The sequence below is a fragment of the Pteropus vampyrus genome, unplaced genomic scaffold, assembly GCF_000151845.1.
Source record: "Pteropus vampyrus isolate Shadow unplaced genomic scaffold, Pvam_2.0 Scaffold146, whole genome shotgun sequence".
NCBI lineage: Eukaryota > Metazoa > Chordata > Mammalia > Chiroptera > Pteropodidae > Pteropus > Pteropus vampyrus.
Window position 1 is genome coordinate 844395 of NW_011888927.1, and position 21320 is coordinate 865714.

Below are 21320 nucleotides of genomic sequence, written 5' to 3' on the forward strand. Positions count from 1 at the left end.
CGGATGGTATCTCACTGGTTCCCTGGATCCATGCTCCAGTAAACAAAGGCTGTCCTAAGATTTGGTCTAAGGTTCTCTTTTTTTTCTTTTACTTTTTCTCTCTCATTTTCAGCACCTGAACTAGAAGTGTGAAGATGACGATGAAGATGACTTCTAGAATTGCATCTTTAATCTTACTGTTCTCCCAGATTCCAGAACTCCATGTCCAGCTGCTTTTACTTCAGCCTCGGTGTGTCTCTGCCCACACGCTTCCTCTTTGGCTCAATCCCAATTCTAAGGTCATTTTGTAGGACATTCAGACTCATGACCCCAATATCTACTCTGCAGCCCCTTATCCTATGTCCAATCTTGTTGGTCATTCCCCTCTGCAATCAGTCTCCAATGTTATCCCTCTTTACCATGGCCACGTCTCTGACCTAGTCGGGCCCTTATCATTCTTGCTTTCTCCGTTGGAACAACCTTTACCTCTTCTACACACCTCTAATCCCTACGTTTCTGTCCTGCCGAGAAATTATATTTCCAAAATGCTGATCTGATCATATCACTCCTCATTTCTTTATGGCTCCCTAGTACAAACAGAGTAAAATTCAAATACCCAGGCATTCAAAGTCCCCCATTATTTAAATACACTTTATCATCCTAATCTCATCTTCGAAACACTGTATATTCCATGCTGCTGGGCTGGTCACTGTGCCTTGCTTGAATCTTCCTGAATTTTTCTGACCCTGGATCTTTGCTCCTCCCTCTGCTTATAATACTCTTTCTATTATCCAAGACCCAACCCCAATGTTACCTGTACTAAGAAGTCTTCCAAGGTCATCTCAAGCTGAAGTAATCTCTCCCTCTAGGTTTCCTTGTTGTTACTGTACCTCTGGTGCTTCATATTCTCTGTGTTTCTCTGCCATCTAACCCCACCCCTAATGAACTGTCTGCTTCCAAGGCCGGCTCTATGCCTCTTACCTTTGACCCCCTACTCATTGTGGAGGCACTCAATCAATGTCTAGGCTTTGTCAGAAGACTATGCAGACTTAGAATCTCACACTTGAGAGGCAAAGACACTTTCTGCAGCCTGTGACATGTCCCCCCTTGTTGACTAGAACGTCTCGAGTTTGGAGATCCTATTTGCTTTTCTGGGAATCTGTGATCTGGGAGAAGACATTGTATCTACTGGTTGGCAGAGCCCTAGACCACACACTGCTTGTTCTGGGGTACTAGGACAAGAGCAAGCAGGGAGGGGACATCTGTTGGGGAATTAGAATAGGACTAGGAAGAAATGGGGAGAAAGGAACAGCCCTTTGGGTGTGGGATATGCCCCTAGGTAGGAAGACTGTGTTGGTTTTGTCTTCTGGGAAGCAGATGCTAAGACTGTCAAAAATGTAAGCAGTTTATTGGGGGAGTTATGGAATGAATCGTGTCTTCCCACCCTCCAAATTCATAGGTTGAAGCCCTAGACCTCAGTGTAGCAGTATTTAAAGATAGGGAGTTTAAGGAGGTAATTAAGGTTAAACAAGATCTGATAGGACTAGTGTCCTTATAAGAAGAGAAAGAGACTTTCCATGTGCACAAAGAAAGAAGGTATTCATCTACGAGCCAGGAAGAGGGCCCTTGCCGGAAACCAACCCCGAAGGCGCCTTGGTTTTGGACTTCTAGCTATGCATCTGTAAGAAAAGAAATGTTTATTGTTTAAGCCACCCAGTCTGTGGGGTTTTGTTGTGACAGTCTGATACAGGGGTAATGCCTGTGAAAGATAAAAGAGAGAGGAAGCAGAATCAGGTAGGAAGATCCCTGGAACACATGGTTTTGTTTTATTTTATTTATTTATTTTTTTAGGTGAGGCAACCCTAGGTTGACCTCACAGATTGCAAGGACCTTGTCAGCTTACAATCCCTTATTTTCTTATTTTTTATTTTTTATGCCTATAGCACCTGGTCTTCCTATGTGGTCTCCCATCCAAGTACTAACCAGGCCTGACCCTGCTTAGCTTCTGAGATCAGACGGGATTGGGCCTGTTCAGGGAAGCATGGCCTGAAGACAACCTCGGAACACATTGTTGATCTGAGTCTTAGCCAACCCAACGAGAGCTCTAGAGTCAAGAATGCCACATTGGAACCTCATGTTGGCAGAGGTAGCCAGGCCCTGGTCATCCTCCATGCTCAGTCACTCACTGCCTAGGGGCTTCCAAGGAAGACTGTGACCTCAGAGCTGAGGTGGGGCCGGAAGTCTCTAACAGGTAGAGGCTGTTAGCTTGCTACAAACCTTGCAGTTGAATGGCAAGTTGTTTACTGAGGGGCAATCCCAATGGTGGGCCCTGGGGAAGTGGCTAGATTGGTGTGGAGACATTGCTGTCTTTCTCTCCATCTGAGCTTTCAACCCCCACCCCTGTTCTCCAGACATACACATTTGCTGAACATGGTGCTCTGGGTACTTTACTGAGAAAGTGTGGAGGGCACAAAGGTGCTTCCAAATCGCCAAGCTGGTGGCAGGAATAGAGAGGAAAGAGAAGTTTTCATATTGTGCGGGAAGTCTCTGTAAAGCATAGCCTAGCCTCCTGCCCAGCCTTCAGGCTCCTGCTTCTAGTATTGCCCACTAACCCTTGTCAGAGATGTGGTCTTGGGTCTGGCCTGTTTAGAAATGTTTCATTCAATTGACAAGCCCTCGTCCCTTTGTCACCTGCCTGAGGTTTTTGGGGTACAACTGAGAGACTGGCCACCCCCTCTCTAACTTTCCTATTGGAAATCACTGAATCCTTGATGCTGCTGTCCCCTTAAGAAAGAAAGAAATGGGAGTTGTGAGCAGACGTGTTCCTACAAACAGGACTCTCCTTTTGCCACTCACCCTCCCCTTACCATCCCATTCTTTCCTCAAACTCAGATTGGTGAGAAACTGCTGAGAAGCAACATCCACAATTAAGTTGGAGGTCACATTTAGTTCAGCACCATTGGCTGCTTAATTGGCTGATTCTATTGCTGCTTTCCTCATCTGCCAACACAGCCTCTAACAAGCTGCTGGCCGGGCAATTAATCCTCAGGTTCCCAGAGGCCCAGCTGATGTGAGGATCTGTTCCTTTCTTGAGCATCCATCTATCTGTGAACCTGTGGGTGGGGGAAGGGGAGTAGGTTCTCATCCAGAGGTCCTGCATGAAACTTAGTGGGGTTCAGAGACCAGCCATCCTATGGAGGAGGCACCAGGATTCAGGAAAGAAGCTCTATTAAGGCCCAGAAAAGGCAGGCCTGACTGTCTCTCTTGGGCCTTCTAGGGCCCCTCCCTGCAGCCTGGGCAAAGGGAATAAGGAAGAAGTAAAGTTTAATGGTTAGAGAATGCATACAGTCAGGCAAGCCCTGGTAGTTTTGAAACCTGGCTCTGTCTCTTATTAGCCATGTGACCTTGGGAAAGTCACAGTCCCTAATCTTTTCTGGGCCTCAGATTCTTTTCATGTAAAAATGGGATAACAACAGTATCATTATATTGTCACCTACAAATAAGATTGCATAGTGTTGTGCATGTAAAGTGTTCAGCATAGTGCCTGCGGATGGTCATTAAGGCAGTAATGACACTGGAAGAGCAAATGAAATCATACAGCCAAAGGGAGATGTTTTCAGGGAGCCGTAAATGATGGGCATGTCTCTCAGTGGGGACAGGAGGCAGCTGTGAAGTCAACCAAGTTTGAGCAGAGTTGAAACTCGGATTTTTACGGGCCAGTTACTCTCATGAGGGAAGGCTTCCATGAGTGCTTCAGTGTGGGCTATGCCCTTCTTCCAAGCTTATTTACTTATTATTGTGGCCACTAGAAGGAAGGCATATACCAGGGCATCACGATCGTCATTATCATTATCCAAATTTGGGTGCTGTTTGAGCACATCCGTGTACATTAGCGCATTTGGTTCTCAGTACAACCTTGTGAGGGTCCTTGAGGTTCACATTTACAGGTGAGGCTCAGAGAGGTTGTTCCTTGCCTCAGTTGGCCACAGCATTGGTGTAAAGGTAGATCTGGAGTCCAGTTTTCTCTGTTTCTGCCTCCAGCAGTGCATTATGTTTCCATAACAGTCAACGCTAACATTGCCAAGGGTGTGGGTTGCTTATGACCCTTCTAAACATTGTTGGGAGAGGTTGTCAGTGTATGACTTAACTCTCCGCCTATAAAGACGCAGGTCATTTGAGCCAAGCCACATTGCTAGTAAAAGGAAGTGCCAGCCTTGCTACAGACGAAGTGTATGTTTCCCAATGAAATTCATACACTGAAACCTAATCCCCAGTGTGTTGGTATTTGGAGGTGGGGAGGTGATGAGGTCATGAGGATGGTGATTAGGTCACCAGGGTGGAGCCCTCATGATGGGATTAGTGCCCTTGTAAAAGAGATCCCAGAGAGCTCCCTCTCCTTCCACCATGTGAGGACATGGTAAAGAGACAACGGTCTATGGACCAAGAAGTGGGCCTTGCTAGACACCTAATCTGCTGGCACCTTAATCTCAGACTTCTCAACCTCCAAAATTGTGAGAAATAAATTTCTGTTGTAGTCAGTCTCTTTTGTTATAGCATTCTAAGACAAGCCCCCGACCTCTTCCTTCTACCGAGACTGACAGGCCGAATGTGAGACTAGTGGCTTGGATTTGAAAACGTTTCCCCCAGTTTTATTACCAAACTTAAAGCCTCTGGGTTACTCTCACATTGTGGCATGAAGGAGCTGGATCTTTCTAATAACTTCTCTCACTGCTCTTGTCTAGAATCCAAATTGGAAGTCTCTGTTCCACCAGGTGTGGTCAGGAGAAAGACGAATCCCATTGGAAATGGCTTGCTGTTGGGAAAAAAGTGCTCCTTAAAAAATAGAAAAGATATCCTTCTCCTTTTTGTTTGAATTCTGCTAAGGAGACTGAAAACCTAGGAGGCCATCACCAATACCTGTCCAGCCCCTCAGTGAGGAGGAATCAGATAGATGTGGATGGTGGGTGGAAACAGTGATCAGATGGTCTGTGAAGGTGATGGAAGTACTTCGGCTCACTGGGAGGTGTGCCCGGTGTCCCCACCTTGCCCTTGACCCTCTTCACTTCGATGACCTTATTTAGGAAGGGCTATTGTGCTTATTTGACTCCTATTCACTAGGACACTAAGACATGGAGTCTGAGTTCTTATCTTGGGCAGTGGGGTTGAGCTATTAGTGTTTCAACAGGTTTCAAAAAATAATTGTATTGATAAAAAAAAGTTTACTTAAAAAAGTTACTGAGCTACCTGGGAAATCAGAGAACAAGAATGGAGCCATTTGAAAAGTCTGGGTGTCTTGTTTTCAATAACTCTAAGGAGGATGGGGGTGAGGAGTACAAAAGGCACAGGGAAGGAGTCAATAAAGTTATCACAGATTGTGGAAATTCAAGATAATCTCTCATTTTCAACTTCCCCCTCAAAAATTTTACCAGGGCTGGTAAGGAGCTAAACTGGCTTATTTGAAGTTCTACTTCCTTTTTTTTTTTTTTTTTTTTTACCCTATCTTTTCAGGCAGGCTTTTTAATGAACAGGGCGATGGCTAAAAGGCAGGCAGGATGTGGGAAGAAAAAGGAGGAGTCCTGATAATCCGCAAACTAGATAATTGGCCTGTGATTAATCAAGGGCAATATTTCAGCACTGCTTCTTTTTGGGGAAGCACAGAGAGGGAACAGAAGGAAGAGTTGGCTTCTAAAAGCCCTGGAGCCTTAATGAAGAAGAAATCATCGGAGTGTTAAGGGTATGTGATATCATAACTACCCAATTAAAGAAGCCTTTGCAAGATTATTCACTCTGAGGAAGTATTAAAAAAGGGTAGAGAATTTGTTTATTTAAGATCAAAACAACAACAAAACCCTATCAGTTTTGTAGACATTTCATAGACATATTTTGTTTGGCTCCCCAGTATCTATCCATTCTCCCCTTCCCTTCTTAAAAACATCCCCAATTTCCTACGGGAAATAACCCTTCCTCCCCTTCTCCCAGGTGATGCCGCCCCCAGTGCTAGGAAGGAAGTACGAGATCAGCTTTGAACTATCAGTACAGTGCTTTCCCCTGGCCTTCTCGATTGGCTCCTAACTGGGAACGTCATCCTAGTCTGCCCATCAAGGCCGACAAGACTCAGTTTGGAATACTGGTAGCCATTTTGGGGTTCATGAGAAGAGAACCTCATGTGCATAGAGTCTGAAGAGAAAATGAAGCTGAGAAATGAAGAGAGAACAAGAAATTCCTGGTTGCATTGGTTGAGGCACTAGAACAAGCCTCTAGACTTTTCAGTTAAATGGAGCCAAAAATAAATACCTTAATTATTCGAGCCAGTTTGGACTGGATTTTCTGTTTGTGCCTAAAAGCATCTTATCTGAAACAACTAACAACAGAAGACCAAACTAAACTCTGGATCAAGTGTAGCAGAACTGGCTAAGCACTAACCAACACTCACTGTTGGTGTGCAGGGAGGATTGGGGCCCAATACAAGCTTATGCACATCTCCAGGAAAACTCTCTGACTGCAACCCAGTGGCATCTCCCTCTGCATGAAGAATCCCAGTTCCTCTTCCCCCTGTTCTGACAAGTCACCAGCGAGGCCAAGCTTCAGCTCCTCCATGGTAAAATAAAATAATTCTCATTGTAGACTGTGCATGATCTTCTGTGCCTATTGTCCTTGCCTAAGGTGGGTGGTGGACTTTCTAGAGGAAAATGCCACAACAACATGTCTTGTAAAAGTCTGTTCCTGGCTTGTAAGTGACTTGAGGCATAAGATCCCTTCTTTCCCCACAGCACAGGACCTAATGCTTGGGAGGTGCTGGCTGAGTGTTTAGTGAACAAACGAATAAATGAATGAAGGAAGGAAGGAAGGAAGGATGGGTGAATGAATAAATTCCCTGGAATGGTAGCCATGGCAAATGCCTCGCCCAATCTCTCACTTTGGAAGATCTTTAAGGAAGGTATACACAGGGAAGAGGAGGAGGCAAGCCACAAGTACGAGTCCCTGAGGAACTGCTACTAACCAACTATGACCTTGGGCAGGTGACCTGAAGTCTCTTCGCTCAATGTCTTCATCAGAAAATGGAGTGCCAACACTGACCTCACGAGGTTGTTATGAGGGTTAAATAATATGTGAACAGCGAAGCACATGTTAGGTGCTTGATGAAGGCCAGTTCCCTACCATCATCTCTGCCCTGAGCATCCCAGTGTCGAGCAAAGACACAGTGTTCAGGCTGTGGGGACATCTGTCCAGACATGCGCTGGTGCTCCTTTTTGTCTCTCAGGCATCTCTCTGCCCTAAAGGAAGGCCCCGCAACTGGGGTATCCCCATACTTGGAAACTTTTTAAGTTTCCTATTGCTCCAGACACAAATCATTACAAACTTAGTGGCTTAAAACAACACAAACTTATATTCTTACAGTACTTACTGAAGGCCAGAAGTCTGAAATTAGTTTTAATGGGCTGAAGTCAGTGTTAGCAGGGCTGTTTCCTTCTGGAGGCTCTAGAGGAGAATCCATTTCTTTGACTTTTCCAGGTTCTACTGGCTGCCTCATTCCTCGGCCTGGGGCCCCTTCCTCCATTTTCAAAGGGCATCACTCCAATCTCTCCGAGTTCAGTCCTATCACCTTCTCCTCTTCTGTAGTCAAATCTCCCTCTGTCTCCCTAAGGACAAATACAATTCCATTTAGGGGCCCCCTAGATGCCCAGGGTAATCTCTCCATCTCAAGATCTTTAATTTAACCACATTTGCCGAGTCCCTTTTGCCATGTAAGGTAATATTCAGGGGTTCCAGAGATTAGGGCCTGAATATCTTTGGGGGCCATCACTCAGCCTACCACAGAAACCAAGCCCTTGGGGAGCCTGGTTGGTCTAGGCCACAGGTAGTGGGTGTTTCTCTCTGTCTTGGCGATGGCTGTGCCACTAAGGGAGATGAAACACACCTTTCAAACGGCTCCGTGGCTACCCTGTGAGTTCTGTTTTCTTTGCTGGTGAACTCATTCTGCTAACCATCGTCACTTGTCAAAGGCAGCAGGCAATAAAAGTCCTGGCCGCATTCATCTTGTATTTCCCCTCCCCCTCCAGGATGCAGGCCCATGAATGCCACCACTGCAGGCCCTGCCCACTCCCACCCACCCCACCCCAGCCTCACAAGAAGCCTCTGAGGATGCCCAGTTTTTGGACCTGGCTCTGTTCCAGGCTTCCAGCCTATCCTTTCCTGAGAGGCAGGTCGAAGCTCTCTCCAAGGCTTCAAAAACATCATTCTGCTCATTGGATGGGACTGGCAGTGTTTTGAGCCTGTGGTAGGTGTCCTAAGTCCAGGAAAATCTTTCTCACATGGGCCTACGCACGTGGCTTCATGGAGGAAGGACACTTATGTCAGGGAAAACAAAGGGAAACCATGGGGCTTGGCTTGGTGGGGCTTTGTTCTGCCAAATCTTTCAGGCCACACAGCTCTGCCCTAGCTCCCATCCTGTCAAAACATACTGGAGTGACTTCGTGAGAGCCGTACAGCTGGTTTTCAGGAGGTATAAGAAATGGCTTCAGAGAGCCGTCATCTCTAGAGGATGGAGAAAGAGAAAGGGAGAGAAAATTCTCTTCAAACTCTGAAGGTGGGAGATAGTTCTTGTCATTATTACAGTTAAATTGAGATGTTGCTCTGGCTGCTTTTTCCGAGTGACTATTTGGGCTAAAATATTAATTTTTAATAACAAGAAGGATGTGTATGTTGTAACCACCTCTATTTAAAATAGAACTAGGATAGAATAACCCCAGATACTGGGAAATGGCATTTTTAATATATTCCTTATGGATGAATATAAATCTCTGTGCATTTATCCAATGTCCTCATCTGAGCAGAAATAAACATGCTTTACTAATTCAGGCTAATTGGGTAGGAGGCCTAAGTGAGATGTTTAAATTACTTCACTATTTTAAAAGAGAAATGCAGTTTTATTATTTTCAAGAGCTTTGAGTAATGAAGCTAACAAGATGTTACCTAGGAGACATATCTGCAGATCTATTCTTGATGTAAAAGAGGCTCCCATTTAGAATTCAACTATTGAGAAGGCAATAGTGGCAAATTGAAGGTATGTTTTTACTGAAGGTAGAGATGTGATGAGGCATTTTGATTCAGAGAAAATAACTCACTGTGTGTTATTGTCCTCGACATAGATGCTGCAGATTTAGGGACCAGCCATCATGCACAGCCACACCATACTATGTAATTCCGCACCACAGAGCAGCCATTACATACAGAACAGAAAGATGACATTCTGCAGTCACCTCCATCTCTCCGTCTCTCAATCCGTCAGGAACCAGAGGGCCAGAGAGGTGAGATGACTTATCTGGCAGGAGCCACTAGTGGGTAGAAAGATCAGGACTGGGACATGAACTTCCTTCTCCCTGGTCAATTCTCTTCGGCATCTACAGACGCATTAGAGAAGGGGAAGAAGACACTGATTGAGAAAGCAATGACTCATCGGACTATAATTTCTAACTGGATTTGGAGCATGGTACTGTTTGTGCTTGCTTTTCTCTGTGGGGAGGCAGGCCCTTGACTCTGGAGCTAATACAGCAGTAACAGTAGTGGTTGCCATTTATCCAGTGCTAGCTCTGTGCCAGACACTCCTCTAAGCACTTTACATAGATTAACTCATTTCATCCTGAGAATAGCCCTGGTGGTACTATTATTAACCTCATTACATCTGTGAGGAAACTGAGGCAAGGAGAGATGAAATAACTCATTCAAGGTCATAATAAGTGACTGAGCCAGGACTCAAATCTAAGCCATCTACCTTCAGAGCCCTCTCCCACCTGGTGCCATTCTACTCTAACCATTTTGCTTCACTCTGGAGCTTCCCAGTAGGTGACACAAAACATTGGCTCTTTAGCTACTGGGCATCGAGGCAAGGCCTGAAGTGGCTAGAGCCATCTAGTTGGTTGCAAACAACCTCGTCTATTTATTCAGGATTTTTGTTATTGGGTTATCATTATATTGTATTGTTGTCTCCATGTATCACGATGCAAGATAGTTTGGGAAGCCCTGCTCTAATCTGTAACATAGTCTCAACGGATAATTCAATCTGTTTCTATATTGTTCATGCTGTCTGGCTAGCTCAGAATAAAATATGGCCACAGGTTTAGCCCTGCAGGTAGGTGATTTAATCTTCCAGACTCCACATGCTCTTCTGGGAGCCATCTCATAAACACCGGGGAGAGAGGACAAGAGTGTGTCTCCATCTGTGTAAAACCCATCACTTCCAAGAAAGGCTGATGAGCACATGCCCTCTACTCACAAGACAGCACTCTCATTGGCGTGTATGAAGGACAGGACCTTCCAATCCAAGGAGGAGAAAGCTTCAAGGTCAGGGTCACATAGCATCCTTTATTTGTCATTTCCATTTTTTAAAAACTTCTCTACCTTTCATTTAGGGGCACCTGAATTTTGTACTGGTATTGCAATTATATGTTCTTTGAAGGAGAACTACCTGTTCTGGAGATGTCAGTGTTACAGGAGTCAGCAATTATGAGCTTATGAGATAATGACATGTGTGTTTAGTGTGATGGCAAATTATACCATACAAAAAATTTTTAAGATTCAGAGTGAACTATTTTCCCATATAAACTTACTGCCTCAGGAAATCTGTGGTTAAAATTATAAATTACCAGGAAACTTCAAATTTCCCCTAGAGAGCCAAAATAGAAATACAAGAAGAAGCATTGTGGAAATCATCCCAAATTGGAAGCAATGGTTATTCAATTAAAAATAAGTGTAGTTACACTTTTTGTTTATAAGGGGTCTTCTAGCAGTTTTTAGCCATGAGGCTCAAAGGGAAATCTAGTAATCCTAGACTTCAATCTCCACATCTCCATGATGGGTACATTATTCTGCCCAGTGGCTAACCTAGCTCCTATAGCTTCTTCTCCTCTGTCATCTGAATCTGTTTCGGCTCCCCATGGACTTCATGGTCAGAAAGTTCTTTCTAATGTCTATCCTGAATCTTCCTGCTATGGTTTAAACTCACAGTTTTTTGCCTTGTCCTAGGGACACGGTTAACTCTTCACATTCTTAGAGAGTACGACTAGGTCAACTCCTGACCTCGCCCTCCATCTACAAAGAGAGCTGGGACTTACTTCTCATTGCTTCCGTTTGGGGAGGCCGTTGTCTCTGTGTCCTTTCCAAACCCACTTCATAGTGGAGTTCCGGGGTCCACACCTGAATGCGGTGTGGCAATGGACAGGATGGTCTCTGTGTGTTCTACCAATCTCTGTGATTCACTGTTCCATCTGCAGTCAAGGGTCGGCCAGGGCCTAGCCTTGTGGGAGAATAAACTTGTGGTCTCTTCATTTCATAAAAACCCAGAAAGTGTAGGGTCTGCAGGAAGAAGTAGAAGAGGCATCATTCTGAAAGAATGAGACTGGTCTGGACACCATGCATGCTGGCCTTGGATCCTGGACACCTTAGTTAAGCCTTCTGAACCTCTCAGCATCCTCATCTGTGTAAAGGAAAATGACACCTATCTCACACAACTGCACAGGGTGTTGTTAAGATCAAATAAGATACACGTGTCATTGAAAAACTCACTGCTCACCACTCCCTCACCTCAGTCCAAAAAGTTTAAACTGACCCCCTTTATTCAGAGCCTAGTTGCTGAGTCTAGCTGGGTGAGAAGATGGGGTTAAGTCTAGGATACAGCAGCCAAATATTGGGCTATGTATGCCCTACTGAGTTAAAGATTGCTAACAACTTCACAATTGTGATATTTTACTTTTATTTCATGTGGTCACAGCCTCAACCTGTGGGACAAGTCTTCTACATAGAAGGAAAAGGAAATCACCCTCAGGGTTAACATAATTCACTACATAAGACCTGAAAGACTCCAATACAGTAATTCTTGGGGTCAAGGTCTAGTTGACCACCATCCAAATACACATATTTAGCCTGGGAGGCATAACCTACCGGTAACTATCTGTTCCTATATTGTAACAGGTAGATTAGTTACTTCCTTAGCAGGTAGCCCTGGGAGTAAGTGCTCGGTGTTGTTTGGGGAAAGGAGAGTATTTGCCTCCGGCGTGGGAAGGGCTCTGGGAAACGGAGTTTGGAGTGGGAGTAAGATCACCGAACTTCAGTCCCAGGTCTGCCATTTGCAAATTATGTGACCTCGGGTACCTCATTTAACACCTTTGAGCCTTAGCTTTCTCTTCTGAGAAAAAATAAGGATACGCATATACTCCACAAGGCAGTTTTGATGATTAAATAGTAGGGCGTGGGTGTTTTTGTATTACAAACCAGAAAAGGAAATGCAAATGTTGGTTGCTGTCATTACTATGTTCATGGGGGTATCCCAGGATCCAGGGCCAGTAAGGAGAGAAGTATAATTTGTAAGCTAGTTACTTTGCTAGGGACATTGGGTGTGTCTGATGTGGTGTGGTGTGTGTGTGTGTGTGTGTGTGTGTGTGTGTGTGTGTGTGTGTGTCTGTGTGTGTAGCTGGCGGTACTGTCTGTGAAGGGCATCAGACACCAACATAACTATAATAGCTTTTATTATGGAACCCCTACTGGGTGCCAGACACTGTGCTAACCACATCTCTACATTACTTTGAACACTCATAACAACCCTGATATTATTAGTATTTCTCTTTTTTGATGAGGAAATGAGCTTAGAAAGGGCAAGTAATGATCCAAGGTCATACAGCTTGTGAGAGGTGAAGCTAAGACTTAGATTCAGGCTGGGTAACTCTGAGGCCCATGCACTCACTCTTCCATAAGCCCTTTTTTCAGATTTTGCATCCCCAAGCCATCAGGGAAGTTCTATTTTAAATAAAAGACAAGCAGATTCCAGCACTGCTTCAACTCCACTAACTGAGGCAGCAACCTGGCCCTGCAATCAAACTGGGGGTTCCCCAGACGTTCACTGGGTGGGCTGGACAATCTCAAATAAGTAGTGACCATCAGCGTTTGATGTTACCCCAAAGTGCCTGCTCCGCATTTGGGGCATTGTAACAGAAGTAATAGTATTTCAACAACAGTGGTGATTAGTTACAGAAGGAGCCAACAGGCAGCTCATCTCCATGTAAAAAGCTCTCTAGGCCCTTAGGCCTCCTGGCCTGTGCTGCCCCATGTCAACAGGGTGCACGTTCCCTGCCTGGTGCCCAACAGCAGCAGAGCTGTTGTGACACAAATCCCCTTAAACTTTAAGAGTTGCTAATCAGTGAGAGAGAGACAGAGACAGAGACAGAGAGAGAGAGAGAGAGAGAGAGAGACAGAGACAGAGAGAGGGAGAGAGAGAGGGAGAGAGGGGAGAAAGTGGAAGGAAGGCGACAGGAACACAGCCACAAGCACGAACCGGTCAGCAGAACAACCCCCACTCAGAGGAAACGAACTCTTTCTGCACACAGGGACTGGATCCAGCCTCTTCCCCGCTGAGAAGATAGGAGCAGGGAGGGAGTGGGGAGATGGAGCCGGAAGGAGACAGACAAGCATCTGGAAGTCCAAATGCCTGTTTTTAAATTCCGGGGTCTCAGCCCAGCCTTGATTTGATGTCACTTGCTTGTTAACGCTCAGCCGCTGGTCTGGGCGTGTGTGACTTGGGAAGAGGAATGAGGGCGCGATTTGTTTCAATCACATAATTCTTCATCCACAGGAAATGGAGGAACTGTTGTTTTTCTCTTGAGGCCTCCTGAACCAGAAGGCCAACTTTGTAGGTGTGCAGTTTCACACCTGGGGCGTCTACCATCAGGGGACCGACGAGGCAGACGGGAAGGAAAACATCCCTCTATCTGGCTAGGGTCACCTCCTGCTCTGTAGGAGGGATGGAGACCAGCCAGGGAGGAGCACAGGGCCAGGGCAGGGAGGGGTGTTACTGGGTAGCAGGAGCCAGAACAAATGTGGGTGAAGTGGACGAGGTTTAATTTAGCAAGGGAAGGGTTATAAATGTCTCTTCAGTAACCACAAGGTACAAACTCTGGGAAAGATGACTGTCTGCATGCCCTTATTTAATGATCCATATATATCCATAAGTATTAATAATGCGAACCGGACTCTCTCTCTCTCTCTTTTTTTTTTTTTTCGCTTCGGTGCTAAGATTTTTGGCCAAAAAAATCACTGCATTCATGCTAAAGATTTTTCTGAAGCTGCTCAGTTAAACTCAAGATTAAAAACAGCCACAATATTCTGCCTTTATTTTCCCAATTTCTAAGCTCCCTTTCTCTTCTCCTAAATCTTGGATCATGCCCATGTTATAGTTTCTGTTTATTTTTCCCTTGTGGAGAAAGATCTCAATCAATCAACAGTCTTTATTGATCTAATAGACACTACCAAGTCTATTGCATGTCATAGCAGAAGGGAGCCTGCATTAAAACCAGGCAATCCCTGTGCTCCAAGTGAAAAGGTAAAACCAAAGTATAGAAGGCAAATGCTGAGATGGCCAGAAGTCTGGGAAGATCTGAGCTTCCTTCTCTCACCCCAGGGTGCTTTCTCTGCTCCACTCAGTGATTTCCCACATTTAACCTCATTTATGCTCTGACATTTTATATCATGAATACTAATTACTAACATTATTGAGTGTTTAGCATGTATGAGGCACTGTGCTCAACCAATTATGTATATATTTTTTTGGTGTCTTCATGTTAAGCTGGTATTCCTTTCCCATTTTCTCAGATGAGAAAATAGAGGTTCAGAGGCAATGACTGACTGGCTTGAAGGCACGCAGCTCAGAACTGGTGAGGCCTGTGCTTAGGCCCCCATGGCACCTTGTCTCCAAATCTCATGTACTTTTTACTGCAAAAATCCTCTCCACAGCAACCCTGTGAAGTGTATATTGTTCATTCTGTTAGCCAATAGGGAAACTGAAGCTGAAGGATTCCAAAGGATTCGTTGCCCAAAGTTTTACCACTGTGAAATGGCAAAGTTGGAACTGGAACTTGGGTGTTTTGACTCCAAATTCAATGCTCTCCCCCTGACTCCTGCAGCAGCCCTGGAACACTGGCAAATTAAGGAGAGAAAGCTGAGTTCACAGTTCCTCCAGGGCCCTTAGCCTTGACCTGTCATCACCTAAGCCCTGAATTCAGCTGCTTGCATCTTTTTAGCCCTTGAGCTGAGCAAGCTAAGTCAGCAGACCCTCCAAAGCACCTGTCATCAAAAATCACTTTCAGTGCAGTTTAACCACAATCATCCTCACCTTGGTCTACATTATTTATTTCTCAGGGTCCCTCTTGGATTCTTTCCCTTAAGATTCCCCTTCAAAGTGTCACGTCTCCAGGAGGCCTCCTTCTCTCTTTGGCTCGGGTTACTTTGCTTGAAACCTTCTTGTGGAGTTGACTGTTTTATGCTTCACTTTTCTGCCCTGGCTTATGCATGAGAGACTACTTACATCCCAGATGTGGCCTCTTTAAAATATTAAAGCTCCCAGGGCCTCCCTTGAAGGTCCCCCACATCTATGGTGAGGTAGATAACCCAATGGCCTTCTCCCCTGCACTTTCTGCAGGCCCATCCCCCACACCTGCTGCTGCCACCTTGGGATTGCCTCCTGGAAAAGGTTTGGGGTGGTGATGGAGTTAACAGCAATTCAATCTTTGCCTGTGAGGAGAGCTTGGCACTAGTTATAAAACTCCTCGTTGCCAGGGCAGCCCTGTTCTCCATCATCCTCCGCTCCCTCTCCCCAATAAAATGACCCATTTAAACCAGGTTTTTCTTATTAACAAGCTTCCTACTAAATGGCTTCAGCTGTGCTTTCTGATTTATAGGCCCCAGAAAGCGCTGCTCAGCCATACCCATTGGTCCAAGGGCCGGACTGGATTTTCTTGTCCTGGTGATATCGCGGGAGGAAAGAAGCTAGCATCCAAATGGCAGCTGCAGAGGGAGCTTTTTTTTTTTTTAATATTTTAATTTTCATCATGTTCAAACACACAGAATTAGAGATAAGAATATAATGGAGCCCCTTGAACCATCACCTTGCCAATCTTGTTTTATATGCTTCTCCTCGCTTCCCAAACTGCCCCCACCAGCTAGATTATTTTAAATTAAACACAACACATTTTATTATTTCACCCATAAATATTTCAATATATTTTCTAAGAGATAAATACTACCTGGTATTTTAGCATAACCACAATGCCATGGTCATGTTTAAAAATATTAACAATAATCTCTCAATATTAGCTAATGTCTACTCAGTATTCAAATTCTCATGATTGTCCCATAATTTTTAATATTTGATTCATTTAAATCAGGATCTAATCAATGTCCCCAGTTGCATTTGATTAATCTAACTCTTCTGTTTCTTTTTAATCTATAAGTTTTCCTTCTCTTTCTCTTTTTCTTCTTTTTTTCAGGGATATCTTGATGTAGACAAGGTCCCAAAACATATGTACACTGTACCATTGGCAATAAGGAAATCCTGAAAGCACCCTTGTCAACAGAGACCTTCCTTATATCATGGGTTACATTATTTAACCCCTTAGGTATGGCCCTAACCCACAGGCCTCTGCCTACTGCCCCTTAGAACATCTTTAAAAGGTTAAATCTTCTTATCGCAATTCTGGTTGCTATACCATGGGATTCTAACGTGCAGAACAGTTACCAACTTGTTCACTCTATCAATAACGTACTTATTAGCACATAAGTGTTTACTGCAACCCACTAGGATTGGTCCTTTACTATGCCTGTTTTCCAGGTGAGGAAATAGAGTGAGAGAAGAAAATGTTCTGCTCTTTCTGATCAATGGATTTGGGCTTTGAAATCAGGTTGTCCGATGGACTCAGCCACTTGCTTAACATCCGAGATGCTATGATTCAAGGTGTAAGCATTTCCCGCAAGGGGCTTTTCTGGGCTTCCAGGTTCCTCTCAGGCAGGGCCAGCAGGGAAAGATGAGAAATCTAGGATATGTTTGTAGTTCTGGGGAAAGGTTAGGGCAAGGAGGCAGCAGAGAGGGGAGGCAGACCCAGAGCTCGGATCTTCTGTGGATTCTCTTTGTCCAAGCTGGGCTCATGCCCATCCCCAGTTCCCCAAGGGAGGCTGTGAACAGGCCTCTCCACCTCCTCTCTTTCACAAGTCTACACAAACCGTCATTACCACACACTCTCAAGCCCACACAAATACCACATCCACATCCCCTCAGACCCACACCACTCAGCTCACAGGCCAGCCCCCACACAGCTCATTCCTTCAAGCACAAACTTGCCTACACACACACCTCACTGTGCTGAATAAACACAGACTCTGGAGGAAGTGTGGGGAGGGAAGGGTGGGTGATGTTTTCCTGGTGTTTTCCAGCCAAAACTAAAGGCTACCTGACTTCAGATAGAAAGGTTATCTGTCTGCCTATCTATCTATAATCTATCTATCTATCTATCTATCTATCTATCTATCTATCTATCTATCTATCTATCTATCATCTACCATCATCTTTAAAAAGTCTTCTTTAGTTCTACAAAAGGCTAAGGTTTTGGAGCCTCTGGTCTATGTAGGCCCAGGGAGTCTGGAAGGGGCTTGAAGGTTAGTGAGTGACGTCAAGATGGGGAACCTGGAGTGGTGTGAGGAACCGGTTGGTTAAATAGGGCTAAATCAAATCCCACCCCCTCCCTCCCCCTCAGGAGGGGAGCTCTCATCTGTGGTTCTAAGAGATAGAAAAACACCAACTGCTAGCAAGATAATCCAATTTCCTTTCTCCCTCCTCTGAAGGGAACTGCCCTGGCCCTCCTGCTCCAACTTCCCGCTGGGTCTTGGTCTGGCTAGAACTCTTTACCCCTCCAGCAGAATTCATATCAAAGCCTTAGCCCCCCAGGGTTCATTAGGAGGCATTTATTTCTGCATATTCTTGGAGAGCAGGAGGGATGATAACTTGATTCGCAATGCAAATTGCTCGGCTGTAATTTCAACTCTCCCTCCTTTCTCACAGGGAGATTTTGCAGGTCATTAAAAATATATGATTGCCTAGGAAATAACAGTGGCAGTCGCTCTGCTGGGCAGGGCCAGATGCTGGTGCTTGAGGGCCACTGAATAGATGCCCAGGCAAATGAAGCCAGGCCCTCACTCCTGTTCCAGTTTCCAGGCTCCAGAGCGCAGGGATGGTGGCCCAGTTCTGAAGCCAGTCTGGGGACACCATCCTACCCTGTCTTCAGTTCAGTTCTGCCTTCTACTGCTGTGGGGCATCCAAGCTCTTGGCTTCCTCCTCTATAAAAATGGCAGTCATTAAGAAGCAAACCCAGAACACCTGGTGCATAGTAGGTGGGCAATCTGCTCTGCAGTCCAGGCCATTCCCCACCCCAGGCTTGCTGCCTGGCTTCATCCCATTGCCCTCCCCAGTTTGGGCTACACGGACCCCTAACCAGTTAAAGAAGTATTGCCCAGATTTTCTGGTCAGGAGGAGGGTCTCACTTGGTATTTCCTTTCCTGTATTGCTGTGGTAATTCAGAAGCCCCAGAATTACCTAGGCCTTTGCCTTCGATCTAATTGACCCCATAGACATTGGTTAATGTACAGGGGGAGGAAGGGTCTAAGGGACGTGACTGTTGATCAAAGCCAATACCTCCATATAAAACTAAGGAAAGATTTTAGGCCAGTCAGGAAGGAAGCTGTTCTTCCATGGGTCTGAGGCACTAACCTGGGATACCTTGGGAGGAGGGAGATCTTTTTAGGCTTAGCCCACTCAAATCCCAGGATGCTCCAACTCCAAACTGCAAGGATAGAGATGTCCTTTCTATACAATAAACGCAAACTTGGATGAGCACAGATTGCTATGTACAATTGTTAGAGAGAAGCTGTATCTTTTAAAGGTTTAAAGTTACTTTTTAATTTGGATTTTGAAAGGTATATGAGAAAACAGTTCAGCAGTTTCTCAAAATGTCCAACAGTTACCATATGACCCAGCAATCCCACTCGTTTGTCTGTACACAAAATAAATGAAAACATAGGGCCCCATAAAAAGTGTACATACATGTTCATAGCAACATTATTCGAAACAGACTCAAAGTGAAAACAACCCGAATGTCCATCAAAGATTGAATGGATAAATAAAATGTAGTCTCTCTCTCTCTCTCTCTCTCTCTCTCTCTCTCTCTCTCTCTCTCACACACACACACACACACACACACACACACACACAGCCCCACCTGCCATCCCGGCTTAGTTTGTACAGTTTGGTGACAATACCAGGAGTCTTCTCCATAGAAGGGATCTGGAGCCAGGTTCACTGCAGGAACCTGGGAAGAGGGATCCCTTCTCCCAGCTTCGCCCCTGCTGTTCCTCTAATGTCCCGCCTCCACATTCACCTTATGCTTCAGCATCTTCAGCTTCTTGCAGTTCTGGAAGCCCACCGAGACCGTGCATCCTGGCCTTTCTCCTGCTTTTCTGCTCATTGGCCACCTACTTGTCTCACAGTGCTTTCCCTTCCCTCCCTGGAAGGTCCCTGACCTTCCCTGACCTTTCTTCCCTGTACCACAGCTCCACCTCTGGGACAATGCTGGATATATAGCATGTGCTCAAGTGATGATGGGAAGTGGGGGAAAAAAAGAAGGTAGAGGGACAGAATGAAAAGGGAGATCATTTTTGTATTCTTTCTATTTTTATACACTAACATTTAATAAAAAAAGAAAAGGAATTGGTCACAAAAGTTCTCTGAATTCTGCATAATTTTTGTTGGTAGGTAATTTAATTCATTGATAAAGTGGAGGAGAAACTCAGGCATATTTTATATTCTAATGAAATCCAAATAGATTTGAGAATTTTAAAAATGGTTATCTTCTATAGTTATTATTCATTTCTCCCCAGTAGAATAATCATTTTTCTCCCTCAGAATGACCTTGGTCCTTACTGTTTCTGGGAAAATGGGGCTTGAGTATGGAGCTCCTTTTCTCTTTGTTCAAGTGGCGAGTACACAGTCATTCCCTTTCAAATCAGAAGGGGCTTAACTTCTTTTCTTTGGCTCAAACCCATCCCCCTCAACACTCCCTGTGTACAAAAGCATCAAGTTTATGGACTTCAAAAAGCATTCCACGTGAGCGCTGGAGATATGGGGGTTTGGGAGGTGGAAATGTCCCCTCTTTATTAGTTAGCATTTACCAAGCCTTTATAATCATTAACTAGTTACTCTGATAGGGTAATCCCCTGAGGCATTGATGAAGGTTGTTTGAACATATCAAGATAGAAATTGACTTGCTCACTTGTAATCCTAGTCCTGTCCCTAAACAGTTCCCTTTATGAAGCACTTGCTAGAACTTGGGGCAATACGGTCAGAGGAAAACACATTGAACTGATTCTTGTTCCAACTTTGTCGTTAACCAGCTGTATGACCTTGGCTGCAGCCTCAGCTGTACTATGGCTGGCTTCAATCAGAGGAAGCAAATAGGTAGCATATGTGCTGTCATTGATCCCCTCCTGTCACCAAGGCAGACATTGCTAATCAATCCCAGCCCTTTTCCTGAGCCTGGACAGAACTCCATAATCCCATGCACCTATAGTTGATCAGCCTACCTTCTGAGCTGTGGCTTAATTACTATGCCTGGATTAGATGGTCTCTTTACTGTCCCTTCCAAGACTAACGTTCAATTATTTTAAGAATTACAGCTATTTGTGTTGTTGTGGCAACCACCACCACAGACTCCATAAAATTGTGCTATTCCATTCCAAGGATCACAAAGAATTTCTCTCCTCAAAACACTCCTTAGGAACAGAGAAATAAAATAAGCATTCGAGGCTGCCTGAAACAAGGGTAGTGGCCTAGACACTCTAAAACGAGTTTCAAACAGGACTTAAAGCAAAGGTAGTCACGGCAAAAACTTCCTACTTCTTCCCTCAAGATTCAGGGCCAGGAGCCAGTCCTTAATCTATAGGGGAATTCCTACAGGAGTAAATGAGAATTTGGCATTAAAATGAATAGGTTTCTCTCATCCACTGCTCGTGAGAATGTGAAATGGTGCCACCGCTTCGGAAAACAGTCTGGCAGTCCTTCAAAATGTTAAACATAGAGATCCCATATGATTCCGCAATTCTCCTCCTGGGTATGTACTCAAGAGAAATAAAAGTGTATGTCTACATACAAAACTTATACACGAATGTTCGTAGTAGCAGTGTTCGTAACAGCCGAAACGTAGAAACACCCAAAATGTGCATTGACTGATAAATAAAACATGCTACATCCATACAGTGGAATAATATTCAGCCATATAAAAGAATGGAGTACTGATACATACATGGATGAACCTGGACAACATGATACTAAGTGAAAGATGCCAGTCACCAAAGACCACAAATTATATGATTTTATGTATATGAAATGTCCAGAATAGGCAAATCTATACAGACAGAAAGTAGATTAATGGTTGCCTATGGCTGAGGAAGATGGGCAGCTGGAGGTGATGGCTAAG

At 44.7% G+C, this 21320-nt stretch overlaps 1 pseudogene; it reads right to left on the reverse strand.

Annotated features, from left to right (window-relative positions):
• Positions 1-1913: 1913 nt before the first annotated feature.
• LOC111745146 lies at positions 1914-2033 on the reverse strand (annotated as a pseudogene).
• Positions 2034-21320: the final 19287 nt, after the last annotated feature.